General features: G+C 38.5%; 1 long non-coding RNA gene across 3 annotated transcripts in view; it reads right to left on the bottom strand.

The window, feature by feature from the left end:
• The window catches only part of LOC142149931 (uncharacterized), a 39,177-nt gene extending 21,456 nt beyond the window's left edge, over positions 1 to 17,721 (bottom strand). For all 3 annotated transcript variants that reach the window (XR_012690930.1, XR_012690929.1, XR_012690931.1), the window contains exons 1-2: positions 17,539 to 17,721; positions 13,839 to 14,346 (exon numbers count right to left, since the gene is read on the bottom strand). This is a non-coding gene — a long non-coding RNA (uncharacterized LOC142149931). The remainder of the gene's footprint in view (positions 1 to 13,838; positions 14,347 to 17,538) is intronic.
• Positions 17,722 to 26,061: the final 8,340 nt, after the last annotated feature.

Genomic DNA, 26,061 nt, shown 5'->3' with positions numbered 1-26,061 from the left:
TAATAATGAATGGATGGAAAAGAGATGGGGGAACTCAGGAGACCAAAATAAAGCATTAGCTTAGAACATAAAGCTGTACTAGGGAGCACTACAGACAAAATCCTTAGTTAAACCTAAGAACCAGATCCTTGTTATTTACATAATATTTGTTAGAAACACAGTAGAAAACAGCTTTTCCTCTTACAGATAATACCTTCATGGAAAAACTGTGTTTGTGCCTTGAATCTGATTAAACATATCCTCAGGGCAGCCGCGTTATTTCATAACCCGCTGTCGTTTTTAGCTTCACAAAACAAACATGCATGGGATGTTACGTGACGCATTGTTTGCTTTGCATCTGGTTGTGTCAGTTCTCATTGCGCTCAGCTCCACAAATGAAATCCTATGTGACCTGACACAGCACTGTACATGCGTCACCTTGCAGCTCACATTCAAAAAGGCTTCATTGTTTAGTTTCTTTTTATTGAACATGGCAGTACCTGACTGGGATGCGGGATTTGTTGTAATGTACACAAAAACACGATCGTCTGGCATTTTTAGCATGCTAACTATTGGTTTCAGGACTGCATATTCCAGTGGAGATGAAAGATTTTTTTGTTTGAGTTGTGCTGAAGTGAATATATAGCTTGCAGATACTAAAATGATGTGACACCTGAATCTTCTGTTTACATTAGGATCTCAATTCACCCATACTTAATGGGATCTATTGGTTAACCTCCTGTATCATTTTAGAGATATCCTTACATAAAAGACTTGTGATTGACTACAGCTGCTAAATGTGTAAATTACAGACCCTTACAGGGCAATATTGATTTTTTTTTCGTTTTGTATTTGTATATAACATGGTTAGGAGGAGGTGTTAATCAGGGATTAATTTGTGCTGGAAAGATAAGAACCCAGTTCCAACACTTCTTTTGGCCCCATAATCTTTAATATTTATGTATGTCCTCCAAGCATATGTCATAAGTTTTGGAGCTCAACTAACTTGTATCTGTAAGCCATTGTTTTAATAATTACTTAAGTTACTGGTCCTGTTTTCTTTTCTCTGTTGTTTTTTACATAACCATAGATTAAACAGAGGAATAATTTCTAGAGCAGTTACTTTTCGCCAGCAAATTGGCCTGACATAGTATAGTGGATGGCCCTAAAAGAAACATTATGTTTAAATTGATCTAATAATTTGCTTACATGCATGTAAATTCTGGTTGGCAGAAATGATCAGCTGACTACACTAACAGAGTTCTTTTTGTAGCAACCTATGTAATCGCATATTGGGTAGAATTGGAGACCGAGCCTGTCGTTCGGCACTTGGGCAGGGTAAAAGTGCTGTTTTGCCAAACCGCAGGTTTTCATGAACTTTAATGCGTGGTTTTTAGTCTGTGCAATTTACTAAAGGCCAAACCACACATAAAAGTGTTATATTTAAAACCGCAAGATCTCAAACCGCAATTCCAATTTTTAGACATGGAAGGTATACAAACTGTCCAATGTATTAAGCAGCAGTTTGCCAAACCACATGGCAAACTGGCGCTTATTAGTTAAAAAAAAAAACGTCATTCTGACAGACAAAATAGCTCAAACCACATTCTGTTTGAGTTATCTTGCCTGTCATAACTGAGAAGCAAATAAATAATTCATTTATTAAATAAAATTTAAGAAAAATGTCCCCTGTGCCCCCAGCCTTATCAGCTTCCACACCTATGGAGTACCAGCCCAATGCTGAATAGTACTGGGCCCCTCCTTGTACTCCTGGCAGTTGGATACCAGGATAATACTATTCAAATATAGTGCACACTCTTCTGACACTACAAGTGCCAGAATGAACTAATAGCTAATGAGTGTTCTCGCATGCCCTTGTAAAACTACAAGTTTAATAATAAAAGAGTGTGCCTCCATCATAAACATTTTATTGTCCCCATAATAAATAAAATAATAGTGCCGCCAGTGTAAAATAAGAAACTATTAATTGAAGTTGCAGAATCCAGGCCAGTACTACCAAACCTGGTTATGGAAAAATCGCCGACTGTGCCTGCTGAGAATGCAACCTCATTGACCCCCAAATATACTGTAGGTTCTTGTGGTCAATAAGAAGAGAGATTGAATCTGCCCTCCCCCAGGTGGTGCCTCCACTCAGTGATGGACAGAGATTCCCAGTATCCCACATCATACATGGGGGATACTGGGAATCTAACAGGGGATGGTGAATAGCCATATTTTTCTACTGAAGAGCTACGGAATGTGGATGCCAGGAAATGCAAATTGTGAAGAATCCCTCCAGGAGCGTGGGAAGGGAGTTCAATGGCCTCTGAAAGGAGTAAAGCAGTGAGTAATCATTCCATCTGGTCTCTGTTGTGAGAGTCCGTAATTCAATGGCATATTGGATGACTAAACGCCTAGGTTGCTCAATTATCAGGCATTGGCGGAGCGACCCATAGAGTCAAACATCAGCTTCAAAAACCCCTTGCTGTTACCCATGAATCATTATCATGATCATCATCAATGAATGTATCTTTCTTCTCTTGAAGTGGTGTGGCCAAGGCAAAAGTCTGGTCAGTCAGTCAGCAGGGCGATGATATATCCCACTTTGATCCACTCCATGGGGAACGATGCTGGTTGCAGTTCAAACTGCAGGGGGATATGCATCAGGAATCTCCTGCACCCTTCATCAAAACACAAGAGTTCAGCAATTTTTAGGCTCCCGGACAAAAATGGGTGCTGCAATTGTTGCTTCCAGACAAATATATGCGATTCTTTTGTTGGTTGAATTGGGTGACCAACAACTGATAGCTGCATCAGCCATAAGTACAATTTGCTTCAGGGTGCCTCTGATTGGTGTCTCTGAATAGTGTCGTAAAGTGTCACACTGCATTCCTACCCCAGCATGGTCCATGTTGAGGCACATGAAAAATGTCATGGTGCCAGTACCTCCCAGGATAGGGTAGCTTTTAGATACACACCACAACTGACCAAGCCACTTAGTCCTTAGACCATGCCAAAGTTCATAACCAGGCAAACAAAACAGGATACCTGAAGCAGCAGCAGAGAAACGTAATTCCAACTTTGCTTCTGCAAAGATTGGTAGGAGTGAAGGCTTTATAAAGACTGCATACAGGTGTGATCTCTTTGTCTTATTTGTTGATTGCAGTAAGTTAAAAGGAATATACAGCTGTCAGTGTTGATGCTGCACTGTCACATGTTGTACGTAGCATGTATTGTGGCAGATTATCACATATTGCAACTGTCAATGTTGATGGTGTACTGCCACCTGTCATCCATAGCTGGTATTGTGATCCCCACATAAGTGCAATTGAGTTGCAATCTTCCACTATTAACAACTCCAAACAACAAATCCAGCATCATTGCTTTAAAGAATATAACAAGTAAATTATAATATTCATGATATCTAATAATAATATTAATGTAGGGAGAGAAATATACTATGCCATTGTAAATTATTTAAAACACTGATTCACAATAAATAGCTCTTAGTAGAAAGGTTTCAATAAAAATAATGCTACACCCGGATTCCACTGAACCCGAATGTATTGGGAATCCAGGTTAAAAGTAATCAATATAAGATCTCTCTCTTCGCGGACGATGTCCTCTTAACCTTAGCCTCACCCCAGACTTCCCTTCCTAATCTATTTGTGGAACTGCAGAATATTGGTTCTCTATCCGGATATAAAGTGAATAACTCTAAATCAGAGGCACCCGCTCTACATCTCCTGTCTCCGACTAAGAAACTTTTAGAACTCAATTTTGATTTTCAATGGCGCTCCTGTGCAATTCGCTTCTTGGGGCTTTTTCCTCACAAAATGTTATGAAACTCTTTTCTAGGCTACCTCCCCTTGATATCAATTATCAAACAAGATCTACTTACCTGGAGTTCTCTTTGCATCTCATGGTTTGGTAGAATCAACACCATTAAAATAAACATCCCACCCAGGTTGCTACACTTATTTCAAACTTTACCTGTTAAAATCCCAGATTTCTTTTTGAGCTCTATACAATCTCTCTGTGTGCTAAATTTGTGTGGAATGGTAAAAGAACCAGACGTATCAGACTCTGTTTAGCTAAAACCAAAAATAGTGAGGGCCTAGGCCTCCTTTTATTTGATCAATATTACCAAGCCACACAGTTGACTCACCTTATTTCTTGGCTGGCACCTTTAGGGCTTAAAAAATGTGTAGTTATTGAGGATGTATTGTCCCCAGATGTGGGAGTGAGCTTTCTCCCCTGGATCCCTAGGAACATCAGACCAGCCTCAGCCTACACTACTCCCTCCATTTGTTTCACCTAGGACATATGGACAAATTGAATAAGCAATACATGCTGGCCCCCTACCCTTCTCCACTTACTCTGCATTGGAGACATCCTCAGTTGTATTAGAGCTTTTGCTTACCCTTGGAGGAAGGTGGGAATAGATAGATTCCTCCACCTATTAGGTGGAGATGCACTGCGTTCTTTTGCAGACTTGCAACAGAAACATAATCTTCCCAACAACCTATACTTTCACTATATTCAAAGGTAAAGCTTTATACAAGCCCAGTTACAATCATTGAAGCTCCGTTCCCCAATGCCATTTGAACGCCACTGCATCTAAAGCCCGGGTTGATAAGGCTATATCTCAATTCTGTACAGTCTCTTCTGTCCTCCTCATCCCCTCCCACAAAACTGTTTTAATAGGTATGGGAGCAGGATCTTGGAGTATAAATGGACGAGGAGGGGTGGTCGCTCATTCGACAAAGGGTTGCAGGATCTTCCATTAGCACAGCCATTCAAGAAAATACTTACAAAATCTATACCAGATGGTACATAGTTCCCGCAAGACTGCATTCTATCTACAACCACACCACTGACCTCTGTTGGTGTAATTGTGGCTCAATTGGTACCTTTCTCCATATATGGTGGGATTGCCCACTTGTATCAATATTCTGGGATGATGTCCTACTATAAATTAAGCAGGTTACTACTACCAATGTGCCAAAGGACCCGTTTTCTGTTCTTTTATGTCAACCTACCAAAGGAATCCCCAAATCATCAGATAAGCTTATCTGTCATATATACAACACAGCTAAACTTCAGATAGCTAGTGATTGGAAGAAATCCCTACAATCCTCTAGAGTGGCTGTTATAAGCAGAATTTGGCACACTGCATCAATGGAATATGTGACAAGTCTCCTCCGTGACACACTTCCTGCATTTCACAAAGTTTGGTACTCTTATAATGATGGGACCACCCCTGGCACGTTTTAAGTTTCATGTGCTCTTTCTTTTTCATCTTTACCTCCCGCCTTTTACCCTCTGACTTTCTCCTTTACTCATATATGTGACTCTTCACCTTTACTCTGGACTACACCATCTCTTCTATCCCCCCTTCTTCCCTTCCCCTAACTAAACTCCCTCCATCTCATCTCATCTGGGTGTGATGGTTCCCTGAGTGGGGACACACTTCCCTGAGGTAGCCCTCCCTCCCCCCCCTCCCCCCCCCCCCCCCCCCCACCATTCCCTTATCCTCCAGTCCCCTAAGAAAAAGAAACATCCAGCAGTCTTTTTCATTCGCTGCTATAAATTGTGCACTTTTTTTTTTTAAAAAGAAAGTGAAACACCTAGAACATTAATTTTCCAAGACAAGAAATGTGTTCTGCTTTTTGTACAATTACAGCCCTTTAATCAGAAATACAACAGCAGCGCTAACAATTCTGCAACAAACTGAACAGTGTTTTCAGAGCTCATTCATATGCAACATGTAAATTGTGTTGTCTTGTTCCAGATGTCCAGGAGAAAGAGAGGACCTTACATAAAGCTTGACAATAAGCAATAAGAGGTCACTTTTAGCTGCCAAGTGCCTATACATTGTTAGCCTACAAAATGTACAATATAATCTGACATGATGCAAGGACTCAGTGGTTTCATCCCCAGACAGATGTTATGCTTTCACAAAGTTTGCATAGGAAGGTCACCTGTGGATAAGCAGAGGAACCATTAGACAGTAATTGTCTGCTGGAACAAAATAGACAAAAAGCATCCCATCTGCCAGTCCTTCAGTGCTGCAACATTTATGTAAAATACTTTCAAACTCGCATTTTACACTCAGAAAATACAGCTCATTGCAATCATTAAAAGTGGTTTGCATACAATAGGCCTCTGGGATAAAACACAAACAGGTCAAACAAGACAACTGTAAATGGTTTGAGTTGCCATCATGTACTGTGCTGCCTCAACGCTCCCATAAAGTGCAATGGGATTAAGAGTACAACTGTACCAGGAAAAAAAAAAGCATCGCTGACCGATACACTCAATTCTTTTTTTTCCAGAGAATAAAAGACAAGACCTCAAGCGGCTAAAACCATTTTCAGAGCTGTACACCGTTCTGAACAAGCCAAGAAGACATAAAACTTACAATTACTAAAGTTACCAACAGATTACCTCATAATGTACTCACAGTTGGAAGAATGTCATTGCTCTAATTAGAACAAAAGATAATGGCTGTTTTCATTTAGAAAACAATCATAAAAATGAAGCCGTTTCACATAAACAACAGCAAATCATGCACTGTGCGGCTACTGCAAAAACTACACCATAGCACTTGATTGTAAGAAAAGACTAAATTGCTAGTGCAGAGCATCTCAGTCTAAACAGTGGACATAAACTGGCGGATAACTATAGACTAAACTGTTTTGCTGAATTATTTATAAAGCAGGTCTGGACTAAAGGGCAAGGTCAACTAAATCTACCATATCATCTTGCAATAAATCATAAGTAATCATGACATGTATATTCCGTACCATGATCAAAGATGTATCAAACTGTATGTATGCTTTTACTAGCTAGGTAAGTAATTGTATCCCGTGCTCCAACATAAGTGCAGCAGTGTTGTTTAACAAGCTATGTTTAATAGCTTAACACAATAACACAAAGGACATAACGACCGGTTTGCATTAAAAAACACAGAAAATAAGATGTAACAATGGAAACCAAAGAGAAAACAATATGTATACACAGAAAAGAGGAGGATATTTCATTGGACATATGGGTGACAGAGTGTAAGAGGGTTGTACTGAGTCTCAGGTCTGGGAATGTGTCTTAACCACTACACCTTCTGCTTTACCGTTGATTGATCTGCTCTTCCAACCAGCGCATACATGGAGCATAAACAAAGATAATTACGTTGTGAGGGGCATTAGTCTCATGAATTAATCATAGAGAACATGCATCATACATACACGTATAGTGCTATCTGTTCCTCTCTTTCTGACCTCAGACACAGTCAGCAGTCAGGGGAGGGTTGGCAAATTTTAGACAAGGGGGGGGGGGGGGGGCAAGACTCAATGATAATGTTATTCAGTGGATCAACAATATAATTCTTCACAGATTGCTTGTCAATGGTTGGAGGCTGAAGTCCTTCATTATATTTGGTTATACCGCGCAGTCTGGAGATTTCACCAAAAAGTTAATGGAATCCTTTCAAATACAACCATTCATGCTTCTGTTATTTTAAGTTGCACATATGTAGCCAACCCAATGTGGGCTATGGTTTTTCTCTATAGGTGGCTTGCTAGCAGGTGGGTAGCCTATTAAGAACATTGTAAAGGAGAAAAATTCCAGGTGGCCCAGTGGCCCAACCCAAGGTAGCCCACTATGGGACTGACCAGGTGGACAGATGCCCCGCTACCCACAGCCTGCCCCTGGGCACTGTGTTGCAGAGGGTATTCCGGGAAGGGCATTAATGTGCCCCTTTTCTCCCATACCTACATACTGATTGACAGGATAGGTGCCAGGTAACATCTAAGTGTTTTTAGAAAAGTAGAAAAAAATATTGATCCAGGTAGTTTAGGGGGGTACTAGAGCACCATAAAAAGTAATATACCTGCTCACTTTGGATATAGGAACTTGTTTTGTTTATAAGAGTATTTACTATGCACAGCCCAGTATAGAAATATGAGTGATTGTAGATTGGCAATTGGACTGGTTGTGCAATTAAAATCTTTTATTAAGTTGGAACACCGGGTGCTGTCTTGTCAAATGCAGACTCTTCCTCATGAACATAATCACAAATGTGAACATGTCACAGCCTCACACAAGACCAATACTCACATCTCCTGAAACACTTTATACTGCTGTGAGCATTCTGACGATTGATTTGGTTACATGTTGTTTTATCCCCACCTCACAACTTCAAAAATGGGCATAACAAGTCTTATAACCACGGAGGCATGCTTTACTTTGAGCAGAGCCAGTCAAAAATAGGGGGGAGACATCAAGGACACCTTACAGCTGAAGATCCATAGAAAAAGATAATCTAATAGCTGCAAATAAGTTCATATCATTACAACCATACTGGGCCTGAGTCATTAAGGAGGGCAAAGAAAAAAAAAAGTAGTAACTTTGCACCTTGGCAAAACCATGTTACATAGGAGGGGGAGGTATAATGAAAATGCAGGGAAAGATTTATATTTGTGGTAGCGCATATCCTAAATAAACTTTAAATTTCAGTGTAAAAATAAAGCCTAATGACTCAGACTCACTGAGTGCCGAGGAAGGGGTGTACATTATTATCAATAAAGATGAGCAACCGTTTTCACACTATTCTATATATTTGCCTCGTTTTGCATTTGAGGATGGACTTTCACAACATCTCCAGTTGGGCCATGTGTGTTCTGTAATCCCTCTATAAAAATTTTTTCCATCCAGACCTTTACCCTAAACGACCCAAAAAATGAATTGACACATGATCACAAATCTATTTACAAACAATATTGTGCAATGCAGACAGCAGATTTTACAAATATACTCCAAAATGGCCATTCTGCATAACTCTGATATAAAACCGGTAATCTAAGATTGTATCACCCTAATTTGACACCTCTGTGAAGTTCCGCCATGAAAATCAGTTCATGCGAAGTAGGGGTTGGGTACGAAATCTAGACAATGTAAGTGTTGGCAGTTATCCTGTCGACATGAAAACGTCAGCAGGCTAAATGCCGACAGTTTCATTCTGGTGACAGATTCAAAATGTGGACAGTCATACTGTCGACATTAATAGTGCAATGTCGCTGGACCCGCAATCAGTACAAGTCTGGATGTATTTTGGGAGGGAGGGGAGCAGTTTTATTATTTTTTAATATTATTATTATTATTTTTTTTAATAACTGTTTTGTGCTGGCATGTCAGCATTGCTCTTTTAATGTTGGCAGTGTGACTGTCCACTTTGCAAATGTCGACAATCACACTGTCCACATTTTGAAGATGTCACCAGAATGAAAGTCTTGGCATTTAGCCTGCCAACATTTTCATGTCGACAGGATAACTGCTGACATTTCCAATGCGGGAAATGTTACCGCATCCCGAAATAGCACCACAACGTCACTTCTTCACCATTTTATCAGCAGTCTCACTTTGCTACTTTGTGCTCTTTTTAATGTTTATATATTTTAATTGACTGCATGCTGGTCTAGCTTCTGTTACATACATACTTACTTACATGTGTGTTTCAGACTTGTAAACATGAATCTGCAGGAGTTGGTGGAGTTGACCAACTTGTTTTTACTTGGACCACTTATAGAGGTGTAACCAGTTCTGAAGAATTAATAATTAATAGCAAGTTTTGAAGAAGAAAATATATATATATATCCTCTGATGCTAATCAACACCTTTCACATCTTAAATCCAGAGAGGTTGTTTAGCTTTTCATCTTTATCTAGATTTTAAAATATGTGTGTGCTGTTTGTTAATTTTGTCCCTTTAGGCCAAGTTTAGGCAGTTATAGATATATTTTATATATGGATGTAAATGGTTCTTATCTCTTACTTCAGTTTAACCCTGTGTGTTAAGCCAGTCTGGCTGCTTCCTATGATTATTTTAGCACTATCTGAAAAGCAGATATGTTGATTTTAGACTGTTAAAGCTTATCTTTGATTGACAGACTGTGCAAACAGCCAGATCTCACATAGAATAAAACAGTTCTCTTTCTCTACCAAAATATGTGAATACAGGGATTACCCCTTAAAATGTACAGTGACCTCACAAATATTGGCAAGATGCCTTCACTAGCTTGAATTTCTTAATATTTTGTGTGACCTTTTACTGCTGTAATACAGCTGATTGTCTGTCCCAAATAAGTTTTTTTTAGGCAGGCAAGAACTAAAAGTAATTTTCGAAAGTTCTAAACATTCTTCTCTGGGTCATAGTTCTACAATTTGCAGAAATGCACCTATTCATCTACCTTTCATAGGTACACGTCCAAATCCTGGCTTTGGAAACTGACACAGAAAATTAATCTGTGCCAATTTTTTCTGGACTGAAGATCTGGTGGTATTCATTCATTTCCTTTTTTTCTACTAAAATACTGATTAGTTCATCCCTCATCCACTCCCTGATCATCACTCGGTAGGACTACTGCAACCTTCTCCTCACTGGCCTCCCCCACTCTCATCTTGCTCCTCTTCGTTTTATGCTCAATGCCGCTGCTAGACTTATCTTTCTTTCTCGCAGCTCTGCTTCTGTCTCCCCTCTCTACCATGCCCTTCACTGGCTCCTCTTCCCCTATAGAATCATCTTGAAGCTTCTCACCCTCACTTACAGGGCCCTTGCTAACTCCACTACTCCCTACATCTCCAACCTCCTCTGTTCACAATCCCTCCCGCCCACTGCGATCATAGTCTCTCCTCCCCATTAATTACCTCATCTCACTCATGTATTCAAGACTTCTCCCGCGCTGCCGCCCCTCCACTGGAACGATCGCCCTTGTGATATCAGAACCTCCCCCACTCTAAGCAGTTTCAAACTGGCATTAAAAGCCCACCTCTTCTTAAAAGCCTTTCAGTCATCTGCCTAACTACCCACCTGTTGGCTTTCTCTCCCTCTCTCACCCTTCCTCCTTCTCGCTCCCTTTGACCACGTCCCCATCTCCCTTTCCTTGTGCCCTCTGTCTGTCTGCCCCTCCCTTAGATTGTAAGCTCCTCTGAGCAGGGTCCTCTCTCCTCCTGTTTCCACCATGAAATGGCATGACTCCACCCGTGCTCTTCTATGCACCTTGTCAGTAGCTCTTATAACCTGTTAGCTTCGCCCACGCTCTTGGGCACAGGTTTCCTGCTGTGCTGACGTTCCCCCACCCTATCTTATTAGCTGTGCGCTGAGCTACCTGAGTAATAGTGCTACTTGCTTATTGTACCCTAATGTTTACCTTGTGTTGTCCTACTGTTTGTTCCTGTACGGCGCTGCGGACACTTTGTGGCGCCTGACAAATAAAAATGAATAACAACAATAATAATCATCATCATTAGCATCTTAAATAAATTGTGACAGTAAGAGGAAGGGGGCTGTCTTTAATGCCTTTTGTGTCTGTTAAAATTGTTATCCCATTGGTCACATTGTGCCTAGAAATACATATTCCTGGAAGATGCAAACAATATCCCATTGAAAATATAGGACGGCTCCTGACAACCGACATCTCCTGAGCACCAATCAAATTCAAGTTCTTTAAGAAGGAGAAAAGTGCAGTCCTGCTAAACAGAGAACATCTCCCAAACTGCACTTTCCCCACACATTGGATTTCATGTAAATAGTCTAGGACCCTTGCAAAATGACATTTTATTTCTGCATGTGGATACATAACTATAAACATATGTGCTTAGCCCATTGTCTGCAAAGAAACAATTGCTTTAGCTCCTTCCATCAGAAGATGCAAAATTGTGAATATTTTGCTCCACTTTAGATGCCAATATCTTGACCAGAAAATCGAACAGTTTCCCTGTTAAAAGGGGTCAATATAATACAAATATAGGTAAATGCTATTTGCACTTTTGTAACCAATCTTTACGGCCTCTCTTGTTCAATTGATGCACTCTTATAACTACAGAATATTACAATTCTACTTCCATCCACAGGCAGACACACAATGATCATTAAGTGCAACAAATCTCAAATGTCTGCTTAAGTAGGAACATCATATCCATTGACTTGCCATTACCGGACTGAAATCTCTGTGATAACTGGAAAAGTACCATTTTTGTCCTCATTTGTTAAACTTTGTACTTTCACAACAGAAACCACTAAGACGTATGGAAATATTTCATTGATTCCAAAAGCCTCTACTGTGATTTGATATGACCACAAGACTCATCAATTTCCATGATTATCTAAAGCAGATATCGCTCCCTCCACAATCTCATCATCCCAACCAATCAGAGGAGGCATTATAACATGCTATATTATTGAAATACTTAAATAACTAAACGTGCATTCTAATCTTTCCTTAGCACTGGTCCTTCTTACATATTACATATTAAAAATAATATAATATTTTTTTTGCAAATATTTTTTTTAATGTGCACAAAGAATGTACAAGGAAACACGCTGAATATAAAACTGTGTAACTATTCCAGCGTCTTATCAAGTGACACAGAACCTTCAATTTCAGTCTTTTAGACCTCAGCCATATGGCATGTCAGAAACATTCTGGTTAAAAGTAACAGATTTTGCCATTATAGTAAATTCTGCCTTGACAGCAATGTGGCAACTTAGCATGATGCATACTAATCTCCCAGGATGTATTTATGTACTGAATAATTAAAGATAGGACTCAGAACCTAATGGATTGTGGGAAGTTTTATGTGTCCTTATATCCCATAGAGACACATAGCAATGTCACTCTCAGTTGGTCCATGGGACAATCTTTGAGCTTCGTGTGGTCTCAATACTTTTTAGCATCTAATTACTATTCAGACAATGTTTAATCTTCCAACACTAGTGATTAAAGTTAAATAGCTCATAAATAAGGAACTATAACAGGGCAGTATGGGCTTGGTAAAAAAAAAAAAGTGATTTAAATGGTTTCTAGTCTTTATCAAAGGTTAACCTAACTGCACAATGTGCACTTCTGAAAAAATAAAGTCCTGGGGTTATTTTACCTCTTTTGTAGATTGAGCCAGAAGGAACTGAGCTCATTAAATCAAGATGGGATCACAGTGCTAAGCTACAAAGTATATAAAGTCATACATCTTCTAAGGGGCTGATTTACTGTGTAGCCCAGGTGAATTGCTGAGTCTGCCGGATTTAATTCCTTCAGGCTCTGACTTGGGGGCCAGATGAAAATGTGTACATCACAAGGTATACTGTATAATTTTACAGTCACTACAATAAACATTTGGCGTGCATGTATGTTGACAAAATGAATAAAACTAGCACAGGGTGACAGGCAGTCCAGACGGATTATTGGGATTCCTCTGAAATGCACTTAACTAATTATAAGATCCACATAAATTAGATGTTAGTACTGTGTTTCAATGAAGTGGCATGGGTGGAGAGCGAGCATATGTGAGTCTATTACTGATTCAGGTCCTCATCTAGAATTAAGAGTAAATGCAGCTATATGTGCAAATTTGCACCTTGTCAAAACCATGCTGGGCTACCTGGGAATTTAGGGCTGGACTTGGGGGTTGTCCTAGCTGAACACTAAATCCAGTGTAAAAATAAAGCTGTGTGCTACTCGCAAAAGCAGGCAGTGTTTGCCCTATATGCAAAATATTGTATTTGTGCCCCTTACATCTTGGTGCAAATTTCCATCCTTAACTGGATTTGCTCCTAGCTTTAAGTGAGGCCCTCTCTGTTTGGCTATGTGCATTTCCAGAACTTTCATTAAATGTAAGTCTCCATGAAGGTACAGGAATGCTATGGTGCAAATAGCTATGTGAATGTAAACCAATGTATTTAAGAAAAGGGAATGTAAGTATTTTTCCATGGAAATAAAGTTACCCGATTTTCATTAACTTTCAGCAGTTACATGAAATATGAGTATAAAACCAGCAGTGTTTTGTCAGAAAAATTAAAAAGTTTACCTAGATGGAGTTGTCCGGCTTCGGATAATCCCTGCTAGTTAAAGTAATCACCACCTGCTCAAGGTATGCCACCATCAGTGGTCTCAGGAGTGTCAATGTTGGTGGAGTCAACCTAGTGTAACTGTTCAATCAGTTAGGATAGGTGTGTCGTAAACGCAGCTGAATGGGCTGCAGCTTCTTTAAAGTTTTGCTAATGATATTCATAAGTAGTAATTTCCGTCTCATTCCCAGCTGGGAGTAGAGGAAGTTGCTGCAGCCAGCGACTGTGAACCCTTAACAATGTGGACCAGAAAGGGACCCCACCAACAGGGTACATGTGCCAACAACTGTGCCTTAATGTGGATAACCAATTCAGTGGTGAAGGCAACACAACCTATCACAGTTGGCGCAATCGCCTTGATGTTCATGTCCGGTTTTGGAACTCCTTACTTGTATCTACTTATGCATTTACAGGTGATAATTCTTCCATGTGTCTACTTTCTCAGTCTTTGTTGCAGTGGTGCTCTCTCTAAAAGATATGTTTAATAAATTGCATTTAGTAAAATGTGCTGCAAATCTATTGACACATAAAAAACTTAAGTGTTAAAAGTTATATGCCAAGTCATAAATATTACATTGCCTTAGATAAAAAGAACAACAAGCAAGATAGCAATAGAAGCTCTAAACAAAACAAACATGGTATAATACAGAATAACAGCATTTACGTCTTTGATGAAGCTTTTCACCTCTATGCATGTGTTTATAAAAGGCCAGTGGCTCTATACCAGTGTTTCTCAAACCCAGTCCTCTGGACCCCTAACAGTGCATGTTTTCCAGGTGACAAGGGAAATAATTATTCCACCTGTGGATCTGTTACAATGTGTCAGTGAGTAGTGAATACACCCAGGCCCGGCGCTCCCATTAGGCAACCTTAGGCAGGGCGCCGCTGACTAGATTTTCTAATCTAGTTAGCGGCTCAGGAGAGGTTTGCCGCTGTTTTTCAGTGTCGGCGGGGCATCTGTGAAGTATCACACTGTCTGTCAGACAGACAGTGTGAATAAAGTTCTTTCCCGGCGCCCCCCTCCCCTCCCAGAATGCATCACTCCGCCTCTGTGTGCAGAAGGCGCGGAGATCAGCTAGAGAAAAAATAAGTAAACTCTCCTTTTTTTTTTAGTGTGTTCGAGGGGGGGGGGGGGGGTTGTGGCGACGTGAACCCTAGCACCGGCGCTGAATACACCTGGGCTAAAGCAAAGAGATATGGAAAACATACACTGTTGGGGTCCTCAGGAGGCTGTAGACCACTGCTTGCTGCATACAATATGATGCACAATATATTTAAGTAGACTATATGATTGTTGGTTTTGATTGCAGGAGAGCAGAGACAGTAAAAATGACAAATCTATTTGATACACACAAAAGACCGTATCATAATTTTGGCTAATAGTAATAATATTTCTAAATTATTGCCAAGGACCTCCTGCAACACAAATCATATTTGTTATTGTACTTTTACAGGAATATCTTACTTTAAGACCAATTTTAAACTTCTGTGGGTCTGGATGGAAATGTGCGTGAAAAAAAGAAAAGTTTAACAACATGACTTCAAAGTTCATATTACTACTGCTGGGCCAAACACTGTTCATTTTAGATTTGATGTTATTTTTCTAAAACACTGCTTAGGTTAGCCTTACTCATTTCTTAAATTCATCATCATTATCATTATCATCATCATTATCATCATAAATGTTTTCTTATAGGGTGCCACAGATTCTGTAGCACTAGACAATCAATCAAAATGAAACATGATAGTGCATAGACTTCCGAGCTGCTTAGAAATATGCTTTACTGTAGAAAGTGTGTCTAGAAGGTGCAAATACCATCCCATTGAAGGTATTGCTTGGTTTTTACCAAAAGTCTTGTAGGAGAAAAATGCTCTTTTGTCACCACTAAACAGTGAACATTTCCGCTAAATTTTGGCTTCTGCACTTCTTGAATCTCATTCAAATAATTACATCCCACAAAAGACAATCATGGGGAGGCTGTATCAAAGGGCAGTTTTACAAATCACAATTCAAAATAGGTCTCTTTGCATTGTTTTACATATGATGCTTATACAAAGAAGCTTGATGTACAGCTGATCACTAAAATGTGGCCACTAAATAGCCACAAAATTATTTAGAAGCAAATCTTTTGATATATGATCATCATCATCATCATCATCATCAACATTGATTTATATAGTGCCAGCAAATTCCATAGCGCTTTACAATTGGGTACAAACATAAAACTTTAAACATAGCATACACATACAGAACATGTATGTGACAGTCATAATCATCAACAAATAAACTTTCACCAGGCCTATGGGACACACAATCTACCCCCCCCCCCCTAAAAGGCATCTTAAATACGCGTTAAAACTAAAAGTCAGCAAATTATCTAACTTCAAAATATATTATACTAATCAGTAGCTCTGAACCTCTCAATTCCACTAACCACATTGATTGGCATATAGCATACCTTTCCCTTTTCCTGGCACCCCACGCATATCAAATACTAGTGTACTACTAGGGGTAATGATCACCAAGGATCCTGCCTTGTTCAAAGCGAACGTTATCCCTTTGATCTCTAAATTGCGATAAAACTCCATTGGTGGCTTTCCCATGGCTTCTTTTGGCTACGATAGATAAACATGATCAAGATGAACATTCTGCTCAAAGTCTTGTATCTCCTCTAGACACTCTTTGTCAGTGTTCCAGCCAAATACACTGCAATCGCTGACCTGTGACTTTATCTGGGTTGAGAAAACCTCTTGGATATATTCTATAGGAGGAAGATGCAAGGAGGACTCCAACTCCCTCTTTTCTTTAAACATCATCAGGCATTAATGCTCACCAGAGCACTACTATGGACACAGGCATGTCCAAGTAATGCATGGCAATTTAGGGTCAAGAGATAGGAATTCCCTTTGTAATCTTCCTATGGCTCTCCAGGCTGCCATGCACATTACACCCCACAATAAGTCCCACACTACACTGCTGGACCAATATAAGAACATTTCAGTTTGTCTCCTCATATTTGTCCCTCCTAACCCCATTGTCACAAAACCCAGGCTTTCCACCAGGGATGTACCCTGGAGCATTTGAAAGCTGGTCTGACTGGGGGTGATCAAGAGCAGCCAAATATTGGAAGGTTTTAAAGAGTGTGCCTTCATTATGTTATTGTGGTTATACTTGTAGGCTAGACATTTCCTTCTAAATATAAATGTTCTAGCAAAAGTGAAAAGATCTGTGACTTCATTTGAGGACTTTTGCTGTGATGCCCGTGATCCTAAACATACTATCTCTGAAAACCTATATAGCAATCTCCCTGGCTATGACAAACTATGGTATTGTGATTTTTTAAAAGTCAGACACTGACCAGATTTGGCCCACAATTGTCCAATTTACACAAGTGACCTTCTCTAGCCTATCATTATTTGGAAACTCAGTACAAGGTCCTCTTCAGATTATACAGGTGCCCTTCCTAATTGTCTAAAATGTAACTGGGGATGTGGTTCCTTCTGCAGTTGGGACTTACTGCAAGAATTTTTGGTTGTCATGTACCTTATAGGCCAGACTGGTTAATCTCCTGAACATGCAGATTTCTCAATATAAAAAAAATGGTTCTAAAGCATTTAAATAATGCCGCCAAAGCAGTAATTCCAGTCCTCTCATCCTACCTTGAGGGAGTCGCTGTGCAGAATATATTTTATATCAGTGGTGGCGAACCTATGGCACGAGTGCCAGAGGGGGCACTCAGAGCCCTCTCTGTGGGAACACGCCGCCGCCCCAGCATAGCACAGCGCGGGGCCGGGCTGCTCCCCTCTGCGCGCCTAAAGACATCCAGCCAGCACTATGCACAGCACAGGCTGTGTATAGCAGCACAGGAGGTGACATCTGTCTCTGGATCAGGTTGGTGGGCTCGGATTATGGGTGCCGCGGGGCCAGAGGACACGCTGTTTTTTTTTTTTTCTTGAATTCAATTTGGTGGGCGCGGGTCAGAGGGGCAGTGCGGGGGCAGTGGCGCGATGAGCAGGGTGTGTGTTAACTAGGGATGGGGCTGTATAGATCTATGGGGCATAATATATTATTCAGGTTAAATTGCTGTGTTGGCACTTTGCGATAAATAAGTGGGTTTTGGGTTGCAGCTTGGGCACTCGCTCTCTAAAAGGCTCGCCATCACTGTTTTATATGGTCATGGACAAAATCTCCATGTCAGGTTTTGCAGACTTTAGAGTAACTGGTATAGGTAGTTGGACTGTAAAGAATCCCTTGGTCACTGCTCCCTGCTGGAGGGATGAATGGTACGTCTTGTGTTACTGTAAGAATAGGAAACTGCAACTATATTGGGTGGTCAGCACAATGCAGGAAATTTGCCTTTCCTTTCCAGTACCCTGAAGGCCCCCTACACCCATTCCGCACACCCGGATATATACACTGTATGTTCTGACAAAACTGGAAGCTGATGCCTGTGAGCTTGCCTATTATTGCTGACAGTGTTTGAACATTTAACTTCTGTAATGTGTGTATAATAAAAAATATTAATAATAAAAAAACAAAAAAACAACCTCACTTTCATACATCCCCCACCCATGTCATTTCATAATAAAGAGAAAGTGCCTAGCCACATTCAGCGAGGGACATCCTGATCCACCCAGCTCCACCTATCAGATGAAGCAAAATGTTGGCCCTGCAGACTTGTGTGATTTTTGCATATAAATCACAAGGGCATTGCATAAAATTGGGCATATTTGCAAGAAAACAAGTGGATCTGGTATTTGCAGTGAATGACCCTTATTGACTAGTTGTTTGCACCAATCAAGCACATACAATAAATCACACTGACCTAAAGTATTCTGCACAGACAATGCACCTATTTTCTTTTCATATGCAAATGTTTTCATTTGATTAAGAAGTACCACGTAGATTGAAGTTCCAGTGTAACATGAAATATCATCCGAGACCATATTTAAACAGATTGCTGAATAGGTCTCTCAGTCAGGGGAGTGCAGTTGTAATTAGAGCCATACACATTGCAATATATGTAAATTGCTTTATACAATGGTTCAATATTACAGTTCTTTAAACTTCTATCAGCCACACTGGGAGTTTACTCGATCAATCCACTGTGATGTCCTTTACCATAAAACAGTACTGTTTTTGATTAATTAGTTTTTACCTATTTGCAGAATGCTCTGAAGTCTGAATTAATATGTATAAAATTAAAATTTTCATCCAAACAAACCCTCCCCCCTTGTTTAATCAGACTTTCAGATTAGTTATGTGCAGAGCTGACCCCTATGGAGTAATGAATTAGAATTGTGCTGTCAGCACTACACATGGAATACAGTTAAGCTGTGAGATCTGGTGATGTATTTTGCTTATTTCATTTCAGATCACCAGCAATCGCCTTTACTAAACTACTTTATGACAACCATCTGTAGTTTGTATTTTAATCAGTGAATTAAACTATATTGATATTTAATACTGAAATCTCTATTAGCAATGCTGTACTAGAGAGTTAAATCAGGGCCATCTTTTCCATTGGGCACGATGGGCAGGTGCCCGGGGGCCCCACGGGCAAGGGGGCCCCATAGGCAGGGCTCTTAATTAGAATAAATAATCCTGCAAAAGAAAAAACCTGCAAAAAAAACCTTCAAGGGTCACTGAGCAAGTACATCTATCTCTATATATCTATATCTGTATCTCTATACATCTAATATATATATATATATATATATATATATATATATATATATATATATATATATATGTAGAGGCCCCGGTACACTGCTTTACCCGGGGCCCCATAATGTTGTTAACATGGCACTGAGTTAAATGTGTAATGAGAGAGATAAAGTAATTTCACACAATTGATCAGGAAGCAACTACATCTAGGGCTTGATTCATTAAGGATCTTAACTTAAGAAACTTTTTTATTTCAGTCTACTGGACAAAACCATGTTACTATGCAAGGGGTGCAAATGAGTTTTCTGTTTTGTACATAAGTTAAATACTGACTGTTTTTTCATGTAGCACATAAATGTCAACTTTAAATTTCAGTGTACAAATAAGCTATCAGGTATTTGTGTGCTACATGAAAAAACAGTCAGTATTTAACTTATGTGCAAAACAGAAAACTCCTTTGCACCCCTTGCATTTTAACATGGTTTTGTCCAGGAGACTGAAATAAGAAACTTCTTAACTTAAGATCCTTAATGAATCAGGCCCCTAGTGAGTATGTTACATTTGTGGGGAGTTGCTCACCACCAAATGCCATGAGAACCCTTTTTAAGAACATGAAAAAGTGACACCATGGTCAGTGTTTAATGGCCCACAGTCCACTTTTATTCATATAATATCTACATCTATTGGCACCCGAGGCAGCATTGGAGAGCTTACTACTGCTGACATGCTTGTCAATTAACTCCTGTGAGCCACATGTGAGAGATGGGCCCAGGGATACACATATATACATTAATGATCCTTCCGCAGGTTCACCAGCAGAAATCTTATTACCTATTTTACTTCCTCTAGAGTTTGAGCTGTCTATAGGCTATCACTCTGACAATTTAGACTAAGGATGACTTAAGATAACTTCATAAATTGTCCAATATGTGGGTCTAATTTAAGTCCGAACGCAACTTGCACATAAGTTGCTTTTTAAAAAAAGAGCACGGAGCTTGTTCCGATTGTATTGAATGCCAACTATATAGCAAAGTACATTTTGACTTATATCTGGTTGGAAGTACACTCTTCCAAAACAGTACTTGCCATACGTAGACATAAAGAACAGATTGCAGTATATACACATGCATAAGTACAATAGAAGCTCAAACCAGAACTCATTAAAAACAAAAAATTAACATAAAATAAAAGAACACTTAACAGTATAATCATTTATGGTATAAATAAGGAAGATTTCAATGTGTACTGTATGTGTAGCAAAAAAATATTTTTAAAAAATTATTATTGAATACTGTGTTAGCTAAATGTTGTCTTGTACAGACTAGTTCATACATGAGTAACTGACCATATATGTTAGAGAGAATAGACGGCCTTAGAGGTTGTAGAAACCACATTTCACATTAATATTTCACTATTGATGATCGGGGCACAATACATCTCTCTATCTATGCTCCCACATTCTGTTCTGTACAGGTGAGGATAGATGGATACCGATATAGACATAATTTGAAAACCTGTCAAAAACAAAACAGTGATGTGACAGATAAAAAAAAAGTTCCATCTGTCTATAGGCTATGTTGGAAGTTAACACATAAGTAGATGACCATTTGACAGATAAGTGTATACATATGTGAATGATGATATATGTTGGAAAAAGCAGTCGATCCATCAGTACATAGCCACAAATATTGGAAAGACAAGTTTATATAGATAGACCTTAATGTTGCATAAACCAACTTATATAATAAAGAGTATTTTTGATACACTAACTAATGCATAAGAAGATGATAATTGATCAGGATAAAGACTAATATAGGGGTAGTAACAAAGTTTAGCTATAACTTGGATAAATACACCAGTTGCTACAGTATGACTTATACCTTAATGTTACTGAGAAGAGCATAGCTATTTTCATTTAAGCTGACGAGCCTGACAAATACATAGAATCCCATTAATGTCATCAAGACCCGTCGGTACAAGTGTTGGCTCTAATCAATGTGGAAGAAACAGTAGATGCCTTGGTGTATTTAAGTATGTAACATGTTTAGTAAACAACAGCTTAGTCCATGGATACTAGTTATAATACTCATAACGACATTCAATTGTCATGAAAATTAGCTCGACGACTGAATAAACGGCTGACGCCTAACAAAGGAAAAAATAAATCCTCTTGTCTGACTTTGTTTTATTTCTTTTAATAATTAACATGTCAATGTTATAAATACTTACTCCATATTACTAATAGGCACAGCAGTATGCTGTGCATGATTCATCATTAAGTTGGTCTGTGACAAAGCAAGATGTTAATGAAAAATGTTCCTACACTAATTCATTTTCCATCTCTCACTATTCTTTCAAATCTTTTTGTTTTCAGACTCACCATTTAAAATCCATCATCGTAAAAAGGTAAGCATTCAATTAATATTCACTGACACTGCTCTTCAGCAGAAGCAAAGTACTTTTACGTGATCCAGCCTTATGTTCAGCCGCTGACAAACACTAGACTTAGTCTCATTTTACCCTTTATCATTCAGGCCTTCTGAAGTGTATTAAAATGCTTGTTCTCTTCCTTGTGTTCCTTGACTGAGCATCTAGATAAAGAAATGAAAAGTAGTGCCCGGATACTCAGATCTCCGAAGAAAGAAAGACAGGTTTTGTCTTTGGTTTTCCAGTCTGATTAATCCTTTTATAAAAGTAAGAGTAGCTGTCCTCTGAAGCTGGATCACATGACACGCGGCTTTGTCTGCCACCTTCAACAAAGGCCATCCTTCAAGTTGAAAGAAACCATCAGGTTGCATTGAATGCACATATAACTTTACTGATTACAGTTATTTTAGACAGGTGATCTTTAGCTAATTCCTTCTGATAGCATGCATCAAATTTAAGTCTGAGATTTGTCTGAACGGTACCTAGGGAATAGAATGTTGTCGGAGTGCTGTGATGCCGCTTCTGCTTTACAGTCCACTTATTGTTTAACTGACTTTCCGTTAAGTGATTATTTTTTTATAAAGGTTGTTATGCTGATTGGAGTACATGGCAGTAGACATGGATGTAGAGATAGAAAAATAATAAAAAAAATATGTTTATTGTTTATAAAACAAAATTCATTAATCTGTAATTACTGATCAATGTTGATACTATAAGAACCCTATTTCTGCTTATTTGTGTGTTTTTTAAACACAGAAGTGATTGGTAATTGGGGAAGCTGTGAATGGTCTTAATGTCAACAAATGACTTAAATAACTCCTAAACCTACAAGTTGATATAAATACAATGTTCCCACAGGAGATAACAATCTATATTCACCACCACACACACAAACTAGGGCTAATTTTGTCAGAAGCCAATTAACCTACCAGTATGTTTCTGGAGTATTGGAGAACAATGCAGTGAGCCTGCTTTATCACACCCATACATGGATAGATAGGGACGCAAATCATGTTCCACAAGCACCTCGTCTATTCCCAATTTGGTCAATTCAGACAGATCTTGCCAATCAGGTCAAATCACTGGATAACATGAGACTCCAGTATGTGGGGTCAGACAATGTGCAAAGTGCGTGAGATCACGTTTAGCTTACAAGTGCATTTTCTGCAGGTCCATATCAACATCTGAACATTGAGATATCTGGGAGGATTCTTTGTCATTTTGTGATTACACATTTAGCCATTTTGTAGCCAGTCTACAATTGTGTAAATAGTTGTACAAATGCCAGAGTGTTCTTACCTTTAGACATCTTTTACATAAAACAGCTGATAACAGATGGTTTGTTCTCAGACTGTGTATGTAAAACTGCCCATGCCTTGACATAAAATTAGATATTTGGCATTGCACTTATATGTATTTGCTGTGTATGTGAAAACAAACTATAATTGTTAGTAGGTCTTTTATATAAGGCACCTTACATTCTTGGATTATTGTGGCTTCACCTCTGCTGGTTATAACACTGCCATCTATTGCTTTCCAGTACTGAGAAAACGATCATCATTGAGATTTTAGATGAGAACTTCAGACATACTGTACATCAGATTGTATTGTTTGTCAAATATCAAACAGTAAAAGTACATTTTGATCTATCATGGGGTGGAAAATATTTAATTTCCCAAAAACTTGTTTCAACAGAATATGACAAAAATGTCAGTCAAAAGACTACCAGATAATTTGTGGATTCATCTAATAAGACTATTACATTGACATAAAGCTCCCTAAATTATCTGTTGAAGATATTATTCATAAATAGAAATAACCTTTGTTCCTCATCCTCAACCTCATGATAAACCTAGTGTTATCCCCATGAAATAATTATTTGTATACCTTTCAACTATGATTTCTTCTTGTTGTTGTTGTTGTTGTTGTTGTATTTATGTGCTATTTTTACAGTTACATTTGAAGATAGACAGGGGAGAATTTTATTTGAACTTTTTTCAACATTTCTATATTATTAATTCACTTTTAGCAGATTGATATCTCTTTATGTAGCAACGCTACACATCACACTACAACCCGACATGTATTTGTTGAAATTCAGCATAACTCATAAACTGTCAGATGTGATATTGACTTGTGATGTGCAACGGGTGGTGGTAAGCGACAATTTGTGTGAGTTGTTTTTACCACTCTGCAGTAAAAGGACACAAATCTTTAATTAGAGATATCAATATTTCATCTTAAGGATGGCAAACTTGATGTTGTTAACATGCAGTGCTTTGTACTATGACATTTGGAAATTTATCTGTTACAACAAAAAAGAACAACACTGAGCTATTTTACATTTGCTGTCTTGTTGCATATATAGAGTAAGAATTGAAATGTAAATGCCTAGATAAATATTAACTCCATAACCCCGTAGTGGGCCTACAGTTTATAAAGAAGCTTTTATGTCTGAAACACTGTATTCTTTTTCTCTCCTCTTATCTCTCTAAACCACATAGTGTTACATTTGTGTGGATTACACTTTCCAATGAGCAAAGCAGCTTTAGATTAACACATCTCTCTGGCAACCTCCACATTTTTTTAACGATTGAAAATAAGAAACATGCGATTAACGCCTAGTTCCAAATTGACCCTAATTTCATAGGACAGTCCCTAGTCCCTAGTTTTAAATATTTGTCCCTAAAAGTTATTGCCCTAACATTCTGCCTTTCTTAGATTTATTGTACATGTTCATTGTAATGTTTATTCTCTACTAGCATTTAAAAAAAAAATCTAAAATTATAATCAAATTATTATCAAATTTAGTTACCTTTTTACCATATGGCTTGTAATGTTGTAATGCTCGAGATCCACCAAGACAATATTTGGGGTGATTTGCTTACATTTACTGACACGGCACCAAAGTGTCCTCTCGAACTCAGTTGACAATGGATTGCTGTAAAAAAAAATCTTCCCACATGATGTGTATCATTGAATTAATCAAGAAAGATGATTTAATAATCAATGAATTATTGAGATTTTTTATTCAAATGCGTATAGATCCAGACATCTAAAATAATTAATTAACCTATGTTGCAGTCTAGCTGTGTTTTTCTAGAGATTTTTGTTGCAATAGTTTAATTCCTGGAAGAAACAAATAACTTGTTGGATTATGGATAAAAAAAAAAATCCTATTAAATCTTAAAATAAAGAAATGGATTTTTTCTCTGGGTTGTCATTTCCAGTAGACCATTAAAGACAAATAATGATGAACGTAGAATTATGTGGACGTTTGTTTCTGTTTGAATGCAATATATAAGGCATCAGCTGTGCAACATCAATATCATTGTTTGTATACACTGATGACATGCTAGCTAAGGGAGGGGGGAGACCTTCAAATAAATGTCCATTGTTATTACAGAGGAGATTGCATGAAACAGTCATTATGATATTGCAATAGGCACACATAAGTACAAGCTAAACTAAAACCATAAACAAAACAAATGTGTTTATATAATATGTATATATTATTTATTCATGGTAATCTATACATAAGCTCTTCCTATGAGCCAAAAACAACGTTTAATATGTTTACACTAACAGGATCTCATGATAAAAAATGCAGGCATGCAGGTTTATTTATTTAGACAACGGAAAAGCAAAGAGCAAACATGCGCATCTTTCCGTTTATGCGTGAGCAATAGTCAGTAGAAGCTTTGAGGTTTCAGGAGCTTTAGGTTTTCAGTGTTTATGTCATAATGCTAATCTCATAACTATTTTTTGTGACTTTTTACAAACTGCTAATCGTTATATTCACAAATTGTATTTTTAGCACTAGGGGCAATTTATCAACATGAAAAAAGAGGCCACGTTGCACACAGATTGCACTGTATACAGCCTTATTAAATTTGCCTAATATTGTAGCAACTCAGGATGAGCGCACAGTCCACTCTTCTTGCAGCATAGTCATAGCTCTGCTAATTTCCTCTAAGGGATATATACTAATCAGACAGGTTTATAAAATCAAACAGCAAATTAAGACATTTGCATATAGTTTGCAACACTTAAGGAGGAACCCCCCCCCCCCCACTTCCCTATGTGTC

The sequence above is a fragment of the Mixophyes fleayi genome, chromosome 4 (genome assembly GCF_038048845.1).
Source record: "Mixophyes fleayi isolate aMixFle1 chromosome 4, aMixFle1.hap1, whole genome shotgun sequence".
NCBI classification, from domain to species: Eukaryota; Metazoa; Chordata; class Amphibia; order Anura; family Limnodynastidae; genus Mixophyes; species Mixophyes fleayi.
This window is presented reverse-complemented; position numbering and strand designations above follow the sequence as displayed.